This window comes from Macaca fascicularis, chromosome 10 (assembly GCF_037993035.2).
Source record: "Macaca fascicularis isolate 582-1 chromosome 10, T2T-MFA8v1.1".
Classification (NCBI taxonomy): Eukaryota; Metazoa; Chordata; class Mammalia; order Primates; family Cercopithecidae; genus Macaca; species Macaca fascicularis.
The window spans coordinates 27534799-27556630 of NC_088384.1; the positions used below are offsets into that span (position 1 = coordinate 27534799).

Consider the following 21832-nt stretch of genomic DNA (forward strand, 5'->3'; position numbering starts at 1 on the left):
AGCCTGTCTTCAGAGGGAAAGTCACACCTCAGAACCCCAGAGACCCAAAAGAAAGCTCGAATTCAGCAGATACCTGCCAGTGGGCCCTGGAGCAGCATCCCAGGGAAAACTGCCATTGCACTGTCAGCTCCCTCCAGCCTTCTCTCAGATCCCAGCAGGAGGTGGTTTCTGAGTAAGCTCAGAGGTCTCAACAAACGGTGGGTTGAACCTCAGAGGAGTTATTAACAGGCCTATAGTTACCTCAAGACTCCACCTGACCAGGGCCAAAAATGAGTCCTGGGAGGGCAGCCAGGAAGAAAGCAGGGCAGAGAGGAAACACAGGGAGAGGGGGCCTTGGGACCACGACAGATATGGAGGGAACCAGGGGAATGAGAGCAGCCCTGATGATTGTGTTCCCCACAACCCCTGCATGTCTGTGTCTCCTGAGAATTCAGGGTGAGGAGCTCACTCTTGCCCTTCACCTGTTCCTGGGCTCTGGCAGGCTGGCCTGCTTCCTGCCCCAGCCTCACCCACTCTCCCCACTCCTCACCACTGATGTGGGCAAGCTGATCTCTCTGGTTTGCTGGGCTCTCACTCTCTGCTCAATGGCACCGAGTTAACTTCTTTGCATGCTTTATTCTCTGTGATTAAAAAGGGAAGCAATTCTCACTAATGCCATTTCTCAGAGGAGAAAACAGGCACAAGGATGCTCTATGACTTCCTCAAGATCACCAAGCTATAAGTGGGAGCTGGGCTTTCAATGGAGGTCCACCCATGCTCCTAAAGTTGAGCTGTCCTCCAAGGAAAGGACAGCATCTGTAAAAGCTCAGTGAATGGGGAAGAAGTGTCCACACTAAGACCTGACCAGGCTGGTACCCTGATCTCCAACTTCCAGCCTCTAGAACTCACAATTCTCTTCTTGATGAGCTCCCCCAGGCTACGGTTCTTTGCTGAAATAGCCTGAACTGGCCCAGAAGTGCTATTCCACCATCTGTGTCCTACTCCATCATTCAGAAGGGAGTCACTAACCCCTCAGTGCTGTCTTTGTGGAGGCTGCCCACCCTAGGCTGAGATGAGGCATAGGGTTTGGGTCTAAATAAAATGGGAAGGCACTGGAAGGTGCAATGTCAGAGCAGGAGAATGTCTGAATTTCATTTAATCTCAACCTCGTATAGTACTGCAGCATGAAAGACGAAGCCCAGAGAAGTGCCTTTTCCTGAGACCACACTGTGGACACCAGACCCACTGGAGTTGTATTCCATGCTACCTCTCACCCCTTCTTGTAGTTCTTCCATCTTGAAGTATGTGCAAGATCTACAGGGACCACCACACCATGAGTTTTTTAAGATTTATCTCAAACACACCTCAGGAGTTCCCTAGGAAGGGTTATGATGCTAGCATGACTCCCTTGTGCAAGGTGGGGAGAGCCCAAAACACCAAAGGAGTTCTCTAGGGTCTCACAACTGCTAAGATAAAGGCTGTTTGACCCAGCACTGGCTCCTCAAACCTGGGACCCTGGTTATATCCAGGTCTTCCCAAGGTGCTGAAGGGGCACACTTTTGCATAATGGTGAACAGGTAAAGGAGTTGACGGGGGAGGGTGAGCGGCCAGAAACCCAGAGGGGCCTTTGAGTAGGTCTTATGGAAAGGAGGAGCTTACAGGATGGAACCTACAAGATGTGACCTCACTTCCTTGTTAACAGACCCCCAGTAGAACTTAGAATGCTGGTAACTAGGCACCCATATTATACACACAGCCCCATTTCCAGTTCATTTGGTGGGCGACACTCCGGAGAACATCATGTTCTCCTGCTGTGTCCCGACGTGCTGCCGACCTCCTCGTCGCAGAAGAGGCCAAAATGAGAGTCTTTCTCGAGAATATAGACATTGGTTCAACCCTCACCCTCGACGCCTCTGGCCCTTTGCCAGAAGGCACCCACAGGTAACACAGGGCCCAGGGCAGGCCCGTCCAGGCCAGGTCTCAGCTGTGCCCATCAGGGCAGCACCGAGTCCCTCCCCATATGTTTGGGGAAAACAGGAGATGAGGGGCCCTCCCTGGACAGGAGGAGGTAGGTTGTCAGGTGTTTGGAGCCTGGTAGGTATGTCAGGTTCACAGTCCAGACCATGCCTGGCAGGATGGGAAGTTCAGTGTCGAGGACACAGTTTGCCACTCAGATGTGAATCCCAATTCATCTGCCGGAGACCTCAACCTTCTCTGGTTGGAGGTCTATGCAGATGCTCCTATGTGCCAAATCCTGTTGGGGATGGGGACACCAGGAAGGAGTTTTAATGGGGGTGTGCCACTGTGGGGTCAGCCAGGCAGGCCACTGACACCTCTTGGCCCGGCTCTCGGGCACTCTCTTTGCAGAGCTCCACACAGCAGATCAAACAGGAGCTGTTGGATGGATTCCATTTCTCCAACTTCTTCAAAGAAGGGCAGGGGCCCACCGCCACCAACCACGGCCAATGCTGGTCTGGGGTGAGACGGGGCACAGAAGGGTCTCCACAGAGGGACTCCAGAAAACTAGGGTGGGCCCAGGACTCAGACATGAATATGGGGACTCACTAAGCTCTGTCCTAGGGATTTCCCACTTGAGTGGCCCAGTGTTCTCTTCCAAAGGAATCTGGCTGCCATTAGTCTCCAGTGGCAACTTGGTTACAGGCAAAGTCCCTTTCATCTATCAGAGGAAGATCACAGAAACTCCATCTGTTTTCACTTTATGCTAAGCCAGGAGTATCTCAGCATGTTGCCACAAGAATTGAGTATAATGGTAACAATAGCAACATACTCATACCGTTATCATTTTAACTCCCCACCGTAAGTGTATCTCCGATAACAAGCATCTCCACTGCCCTGCCAGACCTCCTCCAGGACTTAAAATCCAAAACTTTAACACAAATAAGGTGGGGGTGGACATTGATTACAACAAAAGAAGGTGAAGCTTCTTTATGGATCTGTTTTTAAAGTGTCACCTCACAAAACTCATCCCTGCATCCCCATCAGGCAGGAGCTGCACCCTCACATCTCACAGTAATAGTCCTTAAGGGAGGCCATGCTCCACAGGGGTCAGCCTCTCAATGCTGGTGGAGCATGTCATGATAAAATTCCCTTTCTAGGCACCTGTTCTGCAAGGAGCATAATCCTATGTGTGTCCTAATAGGCTGGAGCAGTTTGCCAGGGCTGCCATAACATGCACGCTCACTGAAGGGCTTAACCACAGAAATCTGGTTCCTCACAATTCCGGAGACTGGAAGTCCAACGTCAAGCTGTCAGCCTGGGGTGGTTTCTCTGGGCCTCTCTCCTTGCCTTGGAGATGGCTGACTTCTATCTCGGTCAGCACAGGGTCTTCTCTTCAACGTCTCTGTGCGCTCACCACCTATCCTTGTAAGAACCCCAGGCATATTAAATTAGGGGCCACCCTAATGAACTCACTTCACCTGAATTACCTCTTGGAGTACTCTGTGTCCAGACACAGTCACATTTTCTGGTGTTGAGAATAGAAACAGTTACATTTGGGGGAGGGAACACAATTCAACCCATAAAATACACAAATCCCCTGTGGAAGACACACACCCGGGAAAGGGATATCTGGGTGAAAAGATATGGGGATAGCAAGTTTCAACAGCTCTAGCCAGTTGACTTTCCAAAAGGGCTCCAGCTGGTCACACGGTCACCAGCAGCCTCTGAAGGTACCTTCGTCTCTGAATGCAGCCTCCCCTGAATACTAACACGCTTTCAACTTTTTGCCAGTCTGCTGTCTGGGTGGCAGAGAAAATCACCTTGTTTCATTTCCCCTTTCAAACATACATTTGCTTAACCTTTCACGGCTTCACTAACTGCCTACATTTTCTCTTCCCTGAGTCGCCTGGCAAATCCTGGGCCTTGGGATGCACTTTCTCCCACCCAGGAGTCTTCCGGAATTTTCCACTTGGCCAGGGCTGGGATGGCCATAGCTGTTTCTCCAGACTCACATTTATGTTAAAGGAACAAAAACAATCATATCCCTCTTGTCCTGTGTGCTGTCGCTAAAATGAGGAGGGGATGAGGCCTCCCCAGGCCCTTCCCCTGCGTATCAGAAGTGGAGCCTCAGGTGACCTAGAGGGAATTTCATCCAGTCCTCTCCGTGGAAGGTGCTCCCTTCTGACCCGGGTGCTGCTGAGCAGACATTTGACATCCAAAGCCCATGTCTCTTCTCTACCATGAGGGTGATTTTTGAGGATTGAAGGGATGATGCTCTTCATGTAGGCTGTTGATACAGAGGGCGCCATTGCCCCACAGCTGACAAACATCGTGACGATGCCTTGAAGGCGTGAATCATTTTATCACTTCTCCATCCTCACATACAATTTTACTTGGAAAGCCTAGAATCCTTTTCACCATGGGCAATCAGGTTCTCCACATGCACAAGTCCCCGAAGGGCTGGTGCTTCTTGGTGTGACTTCCAGATCCCGATCCTCTGGTGGTTCATGGTGTTACCACTGACTCCCATGTCCCTCCTTGTCCCCCTAGTATGAAAATGAGATCTGCAGGATGCCAACTTACCAACCCGGCACAGGGGAGAAGCTGTTGGACTCCCTGGTTCCAGCCTTGCTAACTAAACCCATCTCCTCCTATGCCACCTGCCTGGGCCCCTCCTGGGACTTTATCATCGTGCCACACTTTTTGGAACTGCTGATTAGAAGGTGAGTGTCCATCCCCTCCAAGGCATGGAGGTGCCTCTGTGCCCTACTGGCTGTGTCTTGAAGATGCAGCTCTCAGAGCCTCGGTTGGCTTCTCCGGAACAGGGAGTTGAACCTCACAAGGTTCTTGTGGGGACTGAATGATCTAAGACATGGCAAACAAAGGGGTCCCTAGAGCCTAAAACTCTGGAGAATCTGCTGCGGGTGCTGTGATTCATGTTTATTACTTTTCCCCTTCACTGAAGCAGCTCTCAGCATTCTGCCTCAATGGCCCATATCCTTCGCTGTCTGGAAAAACACATAGCAAAGCAAGTCTACCATGGCATTGGTACAGGATGTCTGAGATTCCTTCTGGCTGGTCTTTCTCCTTGACACAGACAGAAGAGGGGTCCCTTGGTGCTGAAAAGGGAGCCGCAGGCCCACAGACAACTGGAGATGCTCACGTTGGAGGTTATCCAACGGATGGGGTTCACACATTCAACACATACATACAAAACACCTCATTTGTACACCGCTCTTCTTGTGGCTTGGCATGATGTCATAAACAAAGCAGATGACAATCCCTGGGCCTCGATTCTACTTAAGAGTCAGGCGCTCACAGGAGACAGAATAACCAGGTCATATCTACAGAATGTTAGAGTTGAAACCCTCATGGCCTCTTCTACATATGGTGGCATCCTCCCAGATTTTGACTAAAGGACAGAGCCCAGCAACAAGTATACACTGGGTGGATTTAGGGTTCCGAAGGGCCTTTTCACCCACAAAACATGGGGGAAAAGAATGGACTCTGGCTGGGGAGAGACTCAAGGAGCCCTGGGGCACATACCTCTTAAAATTCCCATGAGAAGGCTGACATCTGGGGACTTCCCCCGCAAGAGGCAAATAGTGAGTTCTGTAAATGGAGACTTAGGTGCCCTGCAAAGGAGAGCTGAGGCCGGGGTCACAGCTGACCACTGAAAGACTCATCCCCAGCACCATGGCGTCCCAGCTCTCCCTGTCCTCCTCCACTCTGTATCTGCCCCCACCCTCCTTCCCCCAGGACCAGGGGACCCAGAGCTGGAGCCTTCATGAGCAAACCTGCTCACAAATCTCCCTGGAGCTGCCATCTTGAGTGCCCAGGTGCACAGTGCTGTGCTCCAGGGCCTTTGGGAAGAGAATGTCTGTAGGACGCTGGGGCACAGAAGGGTCTGTACAGTCCTGCTGCATGGCCAGGTCTGCCCCTTCCAGGTCACCACTGACGGCTTGGGGGTAGGGTGGGGTTGTCCTCTACACAGGCTGCAACAGATCGGGGCCCAGAACCACACAAGGGTGCCCTGGAGGGTTGTGTGGGAGAAGGTCAGGTCTCTGACTCAGCTGTCCACTCCATCACCAGAACCATCACCTGCGTTTTCTTCACCTGGCCCCTTGAAAATACTTCACTGTGCTATCAGCCCCCGCAACGGTCATCTTTCCAGATAAAGCTGGCCTTCAGGAACTTCACCAGGCCTGGACTGGGCGTGGAGGACCACCAGGAACTTGTCCTAGGGCAGTTGTTGCCTCTGGAGCCCAACGAGGCCAAGCCAGATGGTGAGGTGGCTTGCAGTCTGGAAGACTTTCCAGGGGTGGTGTTTTGGGGCTACAAGTCCCTTAAATTCCATTCAGTCACTTCTGTGCTTGGAAAGCCCAGTGAAAAGTGACTGGTGGGGTGACCTTTTCTCCTTTTCCAGATCCTGCTCCACATCCTGGGCCACAGGCATTAACAATGCCGGCCCTGGAGCCAGCACCACCACTGCTGGCGGACCTGGGGCCTGCTCTGGAGCCAAAGTCACGTGTAGCCCTGGAAGCACCAGGATATCTACATTCACCACCAGCACCAGCACCAGGCGAAGGGTCCACTCCAGTGACAGTGCTAGAGCCACAGTCAAACCCAGAGTCCCCCTGTCCCTGTCCTGTAAACAACCAACCCACTGAGGAGCTGCCTGATGTCACGACCTTCCCTCCCAGGCTGCTGGCAGAGCAGCTGACCCTTATGGATGCGGTGAGCAACTAGGCTTTGCAGGCCGTGCCTCTGGCACCAGCTGTCTCAGACCAGCCTCTCCCTGAGAAGGGGCCAATACCCTGGGACAAATTGTAGCTCCACTTCTTACCAACCACGGGATCTGGATGAGTTTCCTCACCCACAAGCCTTCCCTGTCTGCATGTGGACAGCAGAGATGGGACATCGCCCGTGCCAGCTACACAGAGTGACTATGCAGACTGAAAGACAGGGGATGGACAGAAAGCAGGGCAGGGCGGTGCTCAATGAGGGGCAGGTAGGGCCATGGGTCACTCATCCAGCTGCTCAGGAGCCTCACTACCCTCAGCGCTTATTAGGTACCTGATGCATACTAGATTCTATGGCAGACACCCAAACAGAGCCCATAGTTGCAGCTGCCACAGGGAAAGTGCACCAGTATGGAGAGAAAGAGTACAGGGATGATTGCATGGGAGGAAGATGAGTCCTCAGGACGGCAGGTCTGAGCCACCTTCTAGTTCTTGGGAGTGTGGATGGCCTGGGAGAAAATGTCACTCTCTCTTCCCACTCTTGTTGGGTTCTGCGACATGATGCATTCAGGGCCCTCGGTGGGCAGAAAATCAAAGCCAGGGACTCCCACACGTCTGAGGCCCATTTTAAAGCTTTTTGAGCTCCAGCTCAGTTCCTGAGAGAGATCGTGGATGACTGTGAGCTCAGTCCCTGCCTGGGACTGTGGGTAACTCTGAGCTGGGGTGTGCTCTGTCTGTGACACTCTCCTCCTACCCCCAAAGGAGCTGTTCAAGAAGGTGGAGCTCTACGAATGTTTGGGCTCCATCTGGGGCCGACGAACTAAGAAGGGGAATGAGCACGTGGCACCCACAGTTCGTGCCACCATCGCACACTTCAACAGGCTCGCCAACTGCGTCACCACCTCCTGCCTCGGGAACCACGGCATGAGGGCCCAGGACAGGGCCAGGGTGGTGGAGCACTGGATCAAGGTGGCCAGGGTAAGCTATGATTGAGCCTGAAGATTCCCTCTTTAAAAATGGGGAACTGCCTCTTCTCCTCCATCAGCTTTAGGATTGGCATCTGTATCTCTGGCCTGAGCCCTGCACATCCCCTAGGCCTTCTTGCCAGAGCTTCACTGCCCTTGACACCCATGGCCCAGTGGGGGCTGCTCACTTCCGACCTGGGCTCTCCCTTGGGTTAAACTACAATCCTCCTAGATGACTGACATTCACTCGGTCCCAGGTGTGCCCTCCTGAGGCTCCCTGGGCCTTTGCTTCGACCAGGAGGGGAGATCTCAGCAGAGGGGGCTGAGGCTGAAGTGGGTCGGGCTCCAACTCTGGACCTCACAGCTCACTCTTCCCTCTCCAGGAGTGCCTAAGCCTCAACAACTTCTCCTCAGTGCACGCCATCGTCTCTGCTCTGCGCAGCAACCCAATACATCGGCTACACAAGACGTGGGCAGCAGTGACCAGGTGAGGAGGATTCCCTCCACGGGAGCACCAGGGTTGACCTAGGGACCCATAGGTCTCCCCACGTGCCCTCGACTCTGAAAGGTTCTTGGAGACCAGGGACACTGGAAGCAGGGATGGGCTGGTAGGTGTGCTCACTAAGCTGCCCTGGACTTCTAGGCAAGGATTTCCAACTCAGGACTAAGGATTTTTAACGATCAGGAACAGACTGGAGCCAACTGAAGGCTTTCAGGTGTTTGCACCCAGCAGTGGAACTGTGTCCAGCTGGAAGCTAACTGTGAACACGCAGGGGCTCATGTGAAGTGGAGATGGGCCAGGGGAGGAGCATGACAGGTCCCACCCTGGTCCTCTGCAGACCTTGTCAACAGAGGACCCCACTGGAAACTCTCACCCACTAAGTTGGGATTCTCTGGGTTTTCAAACAAAAGGGATTGGATGGGAACTCACAAATCTCTCCGCTTATTCACAAATTTACCCTTCTTTCTTTCCTCTGTCCATAGCAAAAGCACAAAATATCTAAAACAACTCTGCAAAAAAGACACTGCAGTGAAGCGGGACCTGCTGATCAAGGTACAGTGGAGTCTGGGAGATGCGGGACAAGTGTTTAAGGGTCAGAGGAAAGACTGAGTTTGGAAGGGCATTGGACCTGGTGTGGAGCGGTTATTTTGTTTTGTTTTGACTCATCTACTAAAAGTGGACTTGAAAAATTTACTCCATGCCTACCTAGGGCCAACAGGGAGAGAGGTGTGTGGTCCACAGGCACGTGGCAGCACGGGGGTAGGAGGCCCTGGAAATGGGATGTGGCAACGGCTGCTGGGCTGCCGAGCCGGGGTGATGAGTTGCAGCATTAGCAGGGTTCTGGCTCCCATGCTGGTCCATGCTGCTGGCATGGAGCTTCCTCCAGGCTGGGGGATGGTTATGGTAGTTGGGACTTTCTTCCTTCCACAAACTGGCCGGCAATTCCTGAGGAAGCCAGGCCTCTGCTGCTGCTTCTGTCTGTAGCGCATCTCCACGGGCAGGGGGCCTCTGCCCACACTGGGGGAGAGGGGGAACGAAAACAAAGGAAGATCATGTGCCAGGGAGTCCAGTGGACCTCACAGCTATGGGTACCAATGGGCACGCTCAGGACAGACATACGTGTTTCCTGGGACTCCCCGCTCTGCCCTTTGCAGATACCCTAAAACGGTCATGTCACAGGACTGTCACCAGTTAGCAGTGACGCAAGCTCATGACTGGGGGATTCATCATGCATTCCTAGGGGATCCTCCCTGACCAGATCTCAGAATATTCCATGCAAATGAGAAGACAACTTGTCACCCCACCCAAGATTCTGGAAAACCCTGCCATGTCAGTCAGAGATGGCACCGCAGGAGGCCACTTCCTGAGTGGAGGAAGAGAGTTCTCTGCACAGAACTCCCCTGGGGGATCATTGGCGAGGCAAAACCTTTCACATGGCTGAAACCCAGTTTGTGTGGCAGAGACTCCAGTGGGTCTTGGATAGGCAGGTGCCACTTAACCAGGTCTCCTAAACCGCCCTGTCCCTTTCCCATCACGACTGTGCCTGGCTGGAGACCTAGACACTCAGAGACTCCAGAGAACACGACCCTGATGAGTGGTGGTGCTGGGATATGGGGTGAAGGCAGCCAAGACAGAGCCGCCAGGATGGGGAGGAGGTGCCTTCTCTTTCGGGTCCCTGGGGAGTCACTGCCTGCTCTGGGTCTCCGCTTCCTCATCTGGAAAATGAAGGGATGCTGAGCCTGTAGCGCAGCCCTCACAGAATGGAAATGAGGGTCAAGAAAATAAAATAATTTGCTGGTGCTCATGCCTGGTTCTTCCTCAGAGGGATGAGGGTGAGAACAATGGCAATAGCTACAGGAAACAGTACTAAGGAGGCCTTGTGAAGTAGCTGTGGTTTTGATCACTCTTTACAGAAGAGGAACAGTCTCAGGGAGGCCCGGCTGCATGACTGGGTGACACACACAGGGAGTGTGGTGCTGGGCCAGTGGTATGAGCACCTTGCCAGGTGATTCACACCAGTGCCTGGGGATCCAAGGGCGGGCTGGCTGGGCTGTAACTGGGGGAAGGGAGGAGAGCCTCACTGTCTCCATCACTGACACCTGGCAGGCGGGGAGCTTTAAGGTGGCCACCCAGGAGAGAACCCACCAGAGAGCCCAGATGAGGCTACGGAGGCAGAAGAAGGTGAGTGAGCCTGTGGCATAGAGGGATCACAAGAGATCACAGGACAGGGTTCCTTTCCCGGCCAGCTGGAGGCCTCCACATCGAGACAGCAGGTGCTTCCTCCCCAGCCCTGCCCTCTTGTGGCCACTGGGCCTGGAAAACCTCCATTTGAGAGACAAGAGCAAGGGTCTGGGAAAGCTGGACTCAGAGTGGATGTGGGGAAGGGTAAGGTTGGGACCACAGGTCCTTGTGACTTGTTAATATCCCACCACAGAGGTAACTAGGAGTGCTTGGAGATCAACTAGACTTGGAGGTCAGCTGGGATAGAGGAGGCAGAGAATAGGGAAAGGCAGCTGAGGGTCTTTGGCTGCTCCATCCGGGAGACCTAGGGAGAGGGTTTCTGGGAGACAGGGGCTGATGGGATTTCATGGGACAGGACAGTGGGCAGCCCCATCTGATGGCCAATACTCATCACCACCTCCCCAACCCTCCTTGGCACAGGGTGTAGTCCCCTTCCTGGGGGATTTTCTAACTGTGTTACAGAGGTTGGATTCGGCCATCCCGGACGATCTGGATGTGAGTGAGCCTGGGGCAGGTTGGTTGGGAACCAGGATCCTGAGGCTTGGGAGGAGAGGGTCGGGATCGAGCCCTTAGATCTCAGCCCTAAGCAAACCTCCTCTCCTGAGAGCCTCACAGCTGCTCCTGCGGGTGGGGGTGTCAGGCCCATCTCATCACCTCTGCGTGATGGAGGCTCCATGGCAGCCACTAGTCCCTATCCCTAAGTGGTGAAGCTGCAGAGCTGCCTGACTGCAAAGCTGCTGAGGTGTGGGCTGAGCTGGACTCAGTGACTCCCCAGGGTAACCCATAATTGGAGAGTGAAATTGAGCCTCTCCAAGGGCAGGCAGTTCCAGGGTCACTGTGTGCTTTCTTTCTATAAGAGACCTCAGTTTCCCTGTCTATCATCAGAAAAAGTTGGGGCAGTGTCCCTGAGCCTCAGCTCCTATGACCCCTACTCTAGAACCTGGAGTCTGAGGCAGATCCAAGTCCTGTCACGCGCACATCCCCTGACCCTGGTGTCCCTGGCAGTAGTACAGCATGGGAAGGGGTGGAGTGGGGCTGGTTGTGGGCCATTGACCTTTGTGATGGATTCTGTCTGCCTTCCAGGGCAACATCAACAAGAAGAGGAAGGTGAGCAGCTGGGACGCTAACATTGGAGGAGGGTGTGGATGTGGACCTCACAGTCCACCCTGGGCAGGACACTCCCTGGCTCCATCCTCTACATCTTAGGTTTACTGGGAGGGGTTGACACACACAGGAAGAGGAAATCTATCCCAGTGGAGAGAGTGGGAAAGGCACTGGATCAAAAACCAGTTCCTGCAGGAGGGGATATTTACATCCAACTCTGAGAACAGGCTGGGGGCTGCATGGGGCCCCTGCAGAAAACTGCCCCAGGGATCAGCCCCTTCTCCCTGCTTATCAAAGGTCCCCTCAGCATCTTCCACCCAGGCCCTGTCAGCAACCTCTCCTCTGTCTCTAGGAGGTCCGAGTTCTGCAGGAAATGCAGCTGCTCCAAGTGGCTGCCATGAATTACAGGCTTCGGCCTCTTGAGAAATTTGTCACCTATTTCAAAAGACTGGAGCAGCTCAGTGACAAGGAGAGGTGAGGGCCTAGCAGACGGGCAGAGGGTGGGAGAAGGCTCTCCATTTTTTTTTAACATGGTCTAGCTCTGCGCCCAGGCTGCACTGCAGTGTCGCCATCTCTGCTCACTGCAATGTCTGCCTCATAGGCTCGAGCCCTTTGTCAGCCTCCCAAGCAGCTGGGACTACCGCTGTACACCATGTCCCAGGATATGGTACAGCATGTGCAGACACCATGTCCTGTTGTTCTGCTGTTGTTGTTCTGGTACAGATGGGGTTTCACGATGTTGTCCAGGCTGGTCTAAGTCCTGGTCTCAAGCAATCCACCCCACACGGCCTCCCAAAGTACTGACATTACACGTGTCAGCCACCCCACGTGGCCTAGAGGAGGCTCTCCTGTGGACAGCTACAGAGAGCCTATGGCCGTGACTCCACGGCCAGCATCAAGCCCTGTTGCATGGGAACCGCTGGGGACCCAGGATTTCAGCTGGGCATGCACTGTGAGGGGACCTGATGTGTGGCTCATGGTGGCCTCACAGCTACCTCTCTGTCCTGCAGCTACAAGCTTTCCTGCCAGCTGGAGCCCGAATCACAGTAGGCCAGTAACATCCTGCAGTGGCTGGGACCCCACCGGGATGTTGGCCAGAACACCGGCTCTGCACCATCCTTCACCCAGACCGTGACACCAGGGAACCACATCTAGGAGGCTGGCAGCTCAGCTGCATCCGGTCCCTGCTCCTTAACACAAGCTGCTCCTGCTGGCCAGGATCAGGCCATGGGTCTTTTGCGAGTCAGGCGGGAGACTATTTTATGTTTACTTTCTTTAGTGTATAAGTAAGGTTTTTTTTTTCTAAGCTTTCATTAAAATAAAATTTCAAAATGCTATTCAAAATGTTCTACAGTTGTTGGAATGAGAAAAGTAACTCCAATGCAGTAACTGTATACTAGCCTTTAGGATTCATAGTCTAGCATGTCAAATTGAGGCTATGACTGAACAAGTCATGGAACAGCGTTCATGTTACACATACCAACTGTTTAATGTTTTCCTTCTTTATTCAAATTGATTATTGTTAACTCTGTTTAAGGAAAATAAACAAACAAACAAAAACCAAAAACCCTTAAAAACCACCCAATCTACCACACTTCTTCTACTGACCAGCTACTCTCAAACTTAAATTCTAGTTAAATTCAAGTTCCACTGGGTCACTCTACTTCCTTAAGGTTTAAATCTTTAATGAAGCACTTAAATATTTACTGAAGAGCTGGAGATGGGAGGTATTTAAGCAAGTGGTAGGGCTGGCCTTCTCCAGAAGTCCTGGGCAGAAGGGAGCTGGCCATCAGTCTCCACGAAATACAGATAAACGTTTTCCACTATGGATCTTCCCAGACTTTCAGACACCTGTCACCTAAGTGAACATCAAGGAAGGAGAGAATCGTTTCAACCCAGTATCTAAAGGATTTCCCACAGCTTAATTTGAACACAACTCCCTTTGTGCTGTATCAAGACAAAAACAAGACAAAGAAGTCAACATTTCAGGGTCTGAAACATGTAATAATACCAAATCAACACCAAATAAACACCTAAACCCAATCCTGGAGCCGCAAAGCTCCTATAAGAAAAGTGGGAGTCTGTATCTCAGCAAAACTTGTATCTCTGCATGCAGTTTGCAAAGAAGAAAGAAAACAAGAGCAAAAATTATCTATGGCAAGAAACCCTTAGACCGTGCAACTGATTTGGCAATACTTTTTCTTATTTATTGTTCTTTTTGGATGGGACACTAAAATCACTGCTAACAAATGTGAATACAAACACATGGGACTATACATCATTTTAGAGCTTCCGCATGGGGACGAGAAACAATGAACTATTAAAGAAAGCATCCTACAGACTGAAAGAAAGTTCAGCAGAATCATATCTGTGAATGGGGTTGTTATCTAACATGTACGAAAAACTAACACTACTCTAACTGGGAAAATGAACAAAACCTAATACCCAAGCTAAAACTGGGCAAGGAACCTGAACAGGCACATTTGAAAAGAAAACATGAAATTGACTGACAGGTCAAAGAGAAGTTGCTCAACTTCACTAATCCTCACACAAATGTCTAAGTACAAATCACAGGCAGATACCTCTCACTTTAATTAGAATGAAACTTACCAAAAACAAACAAACAAACAAACAAACAAAAAAACAACCCATACGTTCACAGGCAGTGGCCAACGTAGAAATGCAGAAAAAGACACTTTTATACACTTTTGGTGGGAATGTATATTATACACACGAAGCGAAGCAGTTGAAGGTGACTTAAACATTTTACATTACAACTACCCGTTCACCTGGCAATCCCACCACCGGTTATACACAGAAAGCACATGGAATCTGTTATGTTGAAGAGGTATCAGCCTTCCTGTGGCGACAGAAGCACTATTCACAATAGGGAAGGTATCCAATCAATGTACCTGTTCATGCAAAAAGGGAAAAAGAAACTACAGGACACAAAGGAATCCTCTTCGGCCACAGAAATTCATGAAACCATGGCATCTGCAGCAACGTGCAGAAATTGGAGGACATGACCTTCAACGAAATGAGCCAGGAAGAGAAACGCAAACATGGCATAATTTCATGCATGTGAGAATGACATCAACTTTCTCTCTAAATGACTTTATCTCCTAGACATAGAAAGTTCCACAGCGGTGAAGAGAGGCTGATGGTTGGGGAGCAGGGGCAGGAACTGGGAAATGGATACAATGTTACACTTAGATGACAGGAATAAATTCAGCTGTTCTACTTCACAGCAGGGTGTCTAGACTTAACAGTATCCCACCATATTTTCCAAAAAAGCCTGAAAAGAAGGACTCTGAATATTGCAACCACAGAGAACTAATAAAGAATAACTACACAAGGTAACAGAGACAGTCGATGCCTTCCTTTGATCATTACACAAGGTATATATGCATGGATTAAAATGTCCCACTCTGCTCTTTAACTGTATACTTTTACTACAGGACAAATTGTTTTTAAGGACATAGAAGGAAACAATGCTGAAGTTCATGTGAGACCAGGAAATGCCCTGTATTTCCAAAGCAATTCTGAGAAATTGAAACTACATTGGACGCATCACACTCTCTGATTTGAAATTTCACTCAAACTCTGGGGACCTGCTTCCACATGGATGAGTGGAAGAGAACACAGAACCTGAAGTAAACCCACACACCTCATACCACCTGATTGTGGATGAAATACACAATGATTAAGTAATGGGGAAAGAACTCCCTTTTCAATAGTCTTGGGGATAAATGGCGAGCCATGTGCAGAAGACTAAATAACACTAGGCCTCTACTTCTCACCATCTACCAAAGTTCACTCAGATGAATGAGGGATGTAAATGGAAGACCTCAAAGTACAGAAAGCCTACAAGAGACCCTAGGAAATACCCTTCAACATCAGCTTTGACAAAGCATTTATATCCCTAAGATGCCACATGACACTGCAATAAAAGCAATAATCGACACGTGGGACCTAATACACTAAAGAGTCACCACACAACACAAGAAATTACCAACGGAGTAGACAGACGACATACAGGATGAGAGAAAATGTTCCCAAACTATGCACCTGACCAAGGTTCTAATGTCCAGAATCTACCTTAAAGACCTTACACAAATCAATTAGCCAACCCCCGCCTCCAAATAATTAATAGGCAATGGATATAAGCACACACTTCTTGAAAGATGATATAAAAGCAACCAAAAATTTGAAAATATGCTGAACCTAACTGTCAGAGAAATATCAATCAAAAGCACAATGAGACATATCGCACGCTGGTCAGAATGACGATTACAGAGTCAGGAAAAAAAAAAAGGACACTAGTGAGGCAACAGAGAAGGGGGACACTGGTCCACCATTAGTGAAAATGCAAAGTAGTTCAGACACCACAGAAAGCACTTTGGAGACTGCTCAAAGAACTTAAACCAGAACTACCATCTGACACAGCAAGTCCACCACTGGGATATACACAAAGGAAAATAAATCCTTCTGTCCAAAACACACATGCACACAAATGGTCTTGGCGGGACTATTTACAATGGCAAATACGTGAAATCAACCTAGGCACCCATCAACAGTGGATCAGAAAAGGAAAATGTGGTACATATATACCACAAAAAACTAGGCAGCCATTAAAAAAAAAAAACAAAAAACAAAAAACAAAAAACGAGGAAATCATGTCCTTGGCAGCAACATGAAAGGAGCTGGAGGCCATTATCTAAAGGCAAAGAAGGAAAAACCAGAACACCAAATGCCACGTTCTCACTTCTAAGGTGGAGCTAACATTGAATACCCCCTATCCAACAGACACTGATGACTATCAGACAAAAAAGGAAGAAGGGATGAGGTATGGGCTAAAGACTTAGCCAGTGGGTCCACCCACTCCCTGCATGATAAGGTCTCTGGGACCCCAGTCTCAGTGTCATGCAATATACCAAAGGCAGTAATTAATCTGCGTTTGTACCTTTTAGTCTATAATAAATGTAGAAATTAGTTTTTGGTTTTTGTTTTTTTTTTTTTTGAGATGGAGTCTCGCTTTGTCACCCAGGCTGGAGTGCAGTGGTGCGATCTCGGCTCACTCCAAGCTCAGCCTCCCGGGTTCACGCCATTCTCCTGCTTCAGCCTCCGAGTAGCTGGGACTACAGGTGCCGCCACCACGCCCGGCTAATTTTTTGTATTTTTAGTAGAGACGGGGTTTCACCGAGTTAGCCAGGATGGTCTCGATCTCCTGACCTCGTGATCCACCCGCCTCGGCCTCCCAAAGTGCTGGGATTACAGGCGTGAGCCACCGCGCCCGGCGAAATTAGTTAACAAATACAAACTTAGAAGCTAAAACAATGAATGAAAAACACAAACTTTTATAATTATCCAAACAATCATTTACTGGCATAAACTAAGAAACTGGACAGAATGAGTAAACCAAATACTCAACCCCAATTACATATAATGAACACATTTTTCAAAAGAACACCAAAAAGACACAATGGGCAAAAGACCGCCTGTTCAATAGATGATTCTGAGTAGACTGAACATTCAGAAGCAAAACACTGAAATAGGACCGTTATGTCATGCCAACACAAAAATCAATGCAAAATATGTTAAAGGCCTAAAACTCAATTCTGACACCACAAAACTACTACAAGAAAACATACGGTGCGCATGTATTTTCGAAAAGTAATACGTGCACGTAGGCTGCTAAACGTATTTTTAAAAAATTAAAACAAAGGAAATACTCTAAGAAAACACTCACAATGTAACGGCTAGGCATTTTCACTAAAAAGCTGGGCACCCGCTTACACAGAACAGTGGAACAGATTAGAAGACCCAGATACAAACCTGCACACCTGAAATCATCTGATACTTGAAAATAAAACAACAAAAATAAGCAATGGAGAAAGGATTCCCTATCAGTAAGTGGTGTTGGGATCAGTGGCTACCTAGATGCAGAAGAAATAATACTGGGCCCGTGTCTCACCATGTACAGAGAGCAACTCAAATTGAATCAAAGATTGAAATGCAAAATCCTGGGCTGGGTGTGGTGGCTCATGCCTGGAATCCAAGCACCCTGGGAGGCCAAAGCAGGCGGATGACTTGAGGTCGGAAAGTTCGAGACCACCCTGGCCGACATGATGAAACCCTGTCTACTTAAAAAGCAAAACTTAGCCAGGTATGGTGGCACGTACCTCTACTCCGAGCTAGTTGGGAGACTGATGCACAAGAATCACTTGAACTCCGAAGGTGGAGGGTGCAGTGAGCCAAGATCGCTCCATTGCATTCCAGCCTGTATGACACAGCGAGACTCGGTCTGTAAATAAATACAAAAATACAAAAAAATCCAAGACCTGAAACTATAAAAAAATCCTGCATGAGAATCTAGCAAATACCCTTCTCGACAGAGGTTTTGGCAAAGCAGTTATATGTCAAGTCCCAAAAAGCAATGGCAACAAAAGCAATTACTGATAAGTGAGACCTAGTACACAAAAGAGCTGCTGCGCAAGAAACAACCACAGAGTCAGCACATAGCCTATAGAATGAGGGAACATATTCCCCAACTATGCATCTGAAAAACGTCTAATATCCAGGATTTATGTAAAGAGCTTAAACAAATAAAATCAGAAAAAAAAAAAAAACCCAACTTGTAAATGGGCAAGGGACATGAACACACACTTAAAAGAAGGTGTACCAGTAACCAATGAGAATAAAAACATGCTCGATCTCACTGATTATCAGAGAAATGCAAATCAGAAACATACTGAGATACCATCTCACACTGGTCAGAATGGCAATTATGACACACAGTCCACAACAACAGAGGCTGGTGGGGCAGATGAGCAAAGAAATGCAGGTCCACTGTAGGGGGAAATGCAAACTAGTTCAGACACCCTGGAGAGCACAGTGTGGATATTTCTCAAAGAACGTAAAAGAGAACTACCACCCAACGCTGCAACCCCACTCCTGAGGATCTATCGAAAGGAAAATCCTTCCATCCAAAACATGCATGCACTCGTATGTTCATGGCAGTACTACTCACAATGGTAAAGACATGGTATCAGCCGTGGTGCCTATCAGCAGTGGATCAGAGAAAGGAAATGGGTACATACACACCACAGAACACTACACAGCCATAAAAAACAAATCCATGCCCTTACCAGAAACCTGGACAGAGCCATAGGCCATTATGCCAAAAGGCAAGAACAGAAAACCACAATTTTCAAAACAGCTACAAAAGTCAGTTGTGAATATTCTCTCCACAGAGAAATCATAAGTCTGGAGCTCACAGAGATGCCAGACACCGCGACTTCATGATGATGCTATGTTTACACAGATCAAACTGTGCCTTGCACTCGCTGGTTATACACAGACTATACGACAATGAAACTGCTGTCCCATTTTGGTAACATTCATTCTCACCAGAGACAGATGCTATCTCAGTGTGGTTTTGATTGACTTCTCGTGAGGATCAGTAATGTTGATTCAGAATCTTTTACCTTCTCAGGTCTTCAGGTCCTTTGCCCGCTCTTACACATCAAATTGAAACAAGTTCACAATAATTTGGCAAACGTCACTAACCACAAGCAAAATGTAAATCAAAACCACGCTTAGACACCATCTCATTCTAGTTGGAATGAGTATTAACATAAAGAGGAAAAAAAAAAAAACCACTGAAAGAAAGGGAAACGCTGGTGTGTTTCGAGAGAGAGAGAGAGACACTCTTCTCCACAGTTCGTGAGAAGGTAAACTAGCACACACGCTACAGAAACCTCTTGGAGGTTCCTCCAAACCTCAAAAGACTCCAACTACCATATCCACCGGCAACTCTACTACTAGGAATACACTCAAAGTCACTGAAATCAGGACACCAAAGACAGATCTACCCACCCATGTGGATTCCAGCACTGTTCCCAAGAGCCAGTGTAAGCATCAACCTACCTGCTTGTCCACAGACGAAGGGAGAAAGAAGCTGCTCCACATGTACACACCGGGATACTCTTCACACAGAAAACCACAATGACATCATAATGTGGGGAACCACAGGGTTGCACCTGGAGGACATGATGGTAAATTAAATGAGCAAGCGGGGAGAGAAACAAACCTTGAGTCATCTCACACATGTAGAATCTGAGAAACTCTATCTCAAAGACCTGGTGAGCACAATATTGGTTTGCAGAGATTGGGGGAAAAGAGGAGTAATGGGCAGGGATTGCAAATGGGAAAATGAGAGGAAGAAAATTCAGTTGTTTTATTCCAGTGCAGGGTGACCAGGGTAACGGTATCAGCACATCACTTTCAACGCAGCTTGACAGGAGAATACTGAAGGGTCTCACCATAAAGGAATAAACAATGAGAAAAGGTAAGAGAAACACTAAGTACCCTGATGTCATCATTTCACAATGTATGCATCGACCATAATGCCCTATTCTACTGTCTCATTGTATTGTTCCTTTACTATGCAACACATTTGTTGCAAGAAATAGAAATAGGCGATGCTAATATTCATGTGAGACCATGAAGTGCCCTGAGTTTCATCCTCCACAATCCTGAGACATCCAGACTACATCGGATACTTCACACTTCCTGATTTCAAATTTCATGGAAAAGCTAGGAACCGGCTTCCACATAGAGCAGTGGAACACAAGGGAGGACCAAGAAGTAAAACCACACACTGAAAACTATCTGATCTAACACAGAATCCACCAAAGTACGCAAAGGCAAAAGGACACCCTATTCAATCAACGGTGCTGAAATAAGTGGCTAGCCATGTGCAGAAGAGTAACACTAGGGCCCTCCCTACCTCTCACCAGACACAAAGAGGAACTCAAGATGAATAAAACATATAAACATAAAAACTCAAACTATTAAAATCCTACTGGAAAACTTGTGAAATATCCTTCTCCACATCGGCTTTGGCAAAGAATTTAGATGGCTAAGTCCTGAAGAGTAACGGCAACAAAAACAGAAATTGACAAGTCAGACTGAATACCTGAAAGAGCTGCTGCAAAGCAAAATAAACTACCAACAGAGTTAACAGCGCACACAATGGGAGAACACGGTCCAAAACTGCATTTGAACAACGTCTAATATGCAGAATCTACAAGGCCCTTCAACAAGTCAACCAGGGAATATCCCATTAATAAATGGGCAAGAGACATGAACACACACTTCTTAAAAGTCAATGTACGGCCGGGCGCGGTGGCTCACGCCTGTAATCCCAGCACTTTGGGAGGCCGAGGCGGGCGGATCACAAGGTCAGGAGATCGAGACCACGGTGAAACCCCGTCTCTACTAAAAATACAAAAAATTAGCCGGGCGCGGTTGTGGGCGCCTGTAGTCCCAGCTACTCGGGAGGCTGAGGCAGGAGAATGGCGTGAACCCGGGAGGCGGAGCTTGCAGTGAGCCGAGATCGCGCCACTGCACTCCAGCCTGGGCGACAGAGCGAGACTCCGTCTCAAAAAAAAAAAAAAAAGTCAATGTACAAGCAACCAACAAATAGAAAAACATGCTCAAACTCACTATCAGAGAGCTGCCAATCAAAAACATGACAAGATGCCATCCCACGGAGGTCACAATGCTGAGGACTACACAGACAAGGAACACATGCTGGCGAGACAGACGAGGAAAGGAAACGCTAGTATGCTTTCAGGGAAGGGGAAGGGATGAAAACTAGTACAGACACCGTTGAAAGCTGATCGGGGATTTCTCAAAGAGCTGAAAATAGAACTACCACCTCATCCAGAAAGCCCACTCCTGTGCATCTACCCAAAGGAAAATCAATCCTTCTATCCAAAAGACACAGGCACTTGTATGTTCATGGCAGTATTTTTCACAATGTCAAAGGCATGGAATCAACCTAGCCATCAACAGTGGATGAGAGACTGGCACAGTGGCTTACACTTGTAATTCTAGCACTTTGGGAAGCCGAGGCACATGGATCACTTCAGTTTAGTATTTGAGACCAGCCTGGGCAAAATGGTGAGATCCCATCTCTACAATAATAAAAAAATTAGCCGGATGTGGTGGTGGGCACCTGTAGACCTATCTAATCCGGAGGCTCAGGTGGGAGGATCACCTGACAACAGAAGGTGGAAACTGCAGGCCAATGTCATAAGTGAACTAAGGCCCAAGTAGTAAACCAAATGCCACATGTTCTCACTTATAAGTGGGAGCTAAACTTTGAATGGACTCAAACATAAAGAAGAGAACAACAGACACCTGGAATGACCACCAGACCAATAAAAAAAACAGGGGAGAGGAAGCGTGTGCTGAAGACCCACCCTGTGGGCCCTCTGCTCACTGCCTGGGTTACAGGATTGTTGGGACCCCAAGTCTCAGGGTCATGCAAT

General features: G+C 48.9%; 1 long non-coding RNA gene and 1 pseudogene across 4 annotated transcripts in view; one reads left to right on the forward strand and one right to left on the reverse strand.

The window, feature by feature from the left end:
• Positions 1-21832, reverse strand: part of LOC135965470 (uncharacterized) — a 58402-nt gene that overhangs the window by 9014 nt on the left and 27556 nt on the right. For 3 of the 4 annotated variants that reach the window (XR_010578425.1, XR_010578426.1, XR_010578424.1), the window contains 2 exons: positions 19422-19534; positions 17675-17796 (listed from right to left, as the gene is read on the reverse strand). This is a non-coding gene — a long non-coding RNA (uncharacterized lncRNA). The remainder of the gene's footprint in view (positions 1-17674; positions 17797-19421; positions 19535-21832) is intronic. The other variant, XR_012418936.1, reaches the window with a different exon arrangement.
• LOC135965468 (ral-GDS-related protein-like) lies at positions 1594-12784 on the forward strand (annotated as a pseudogene).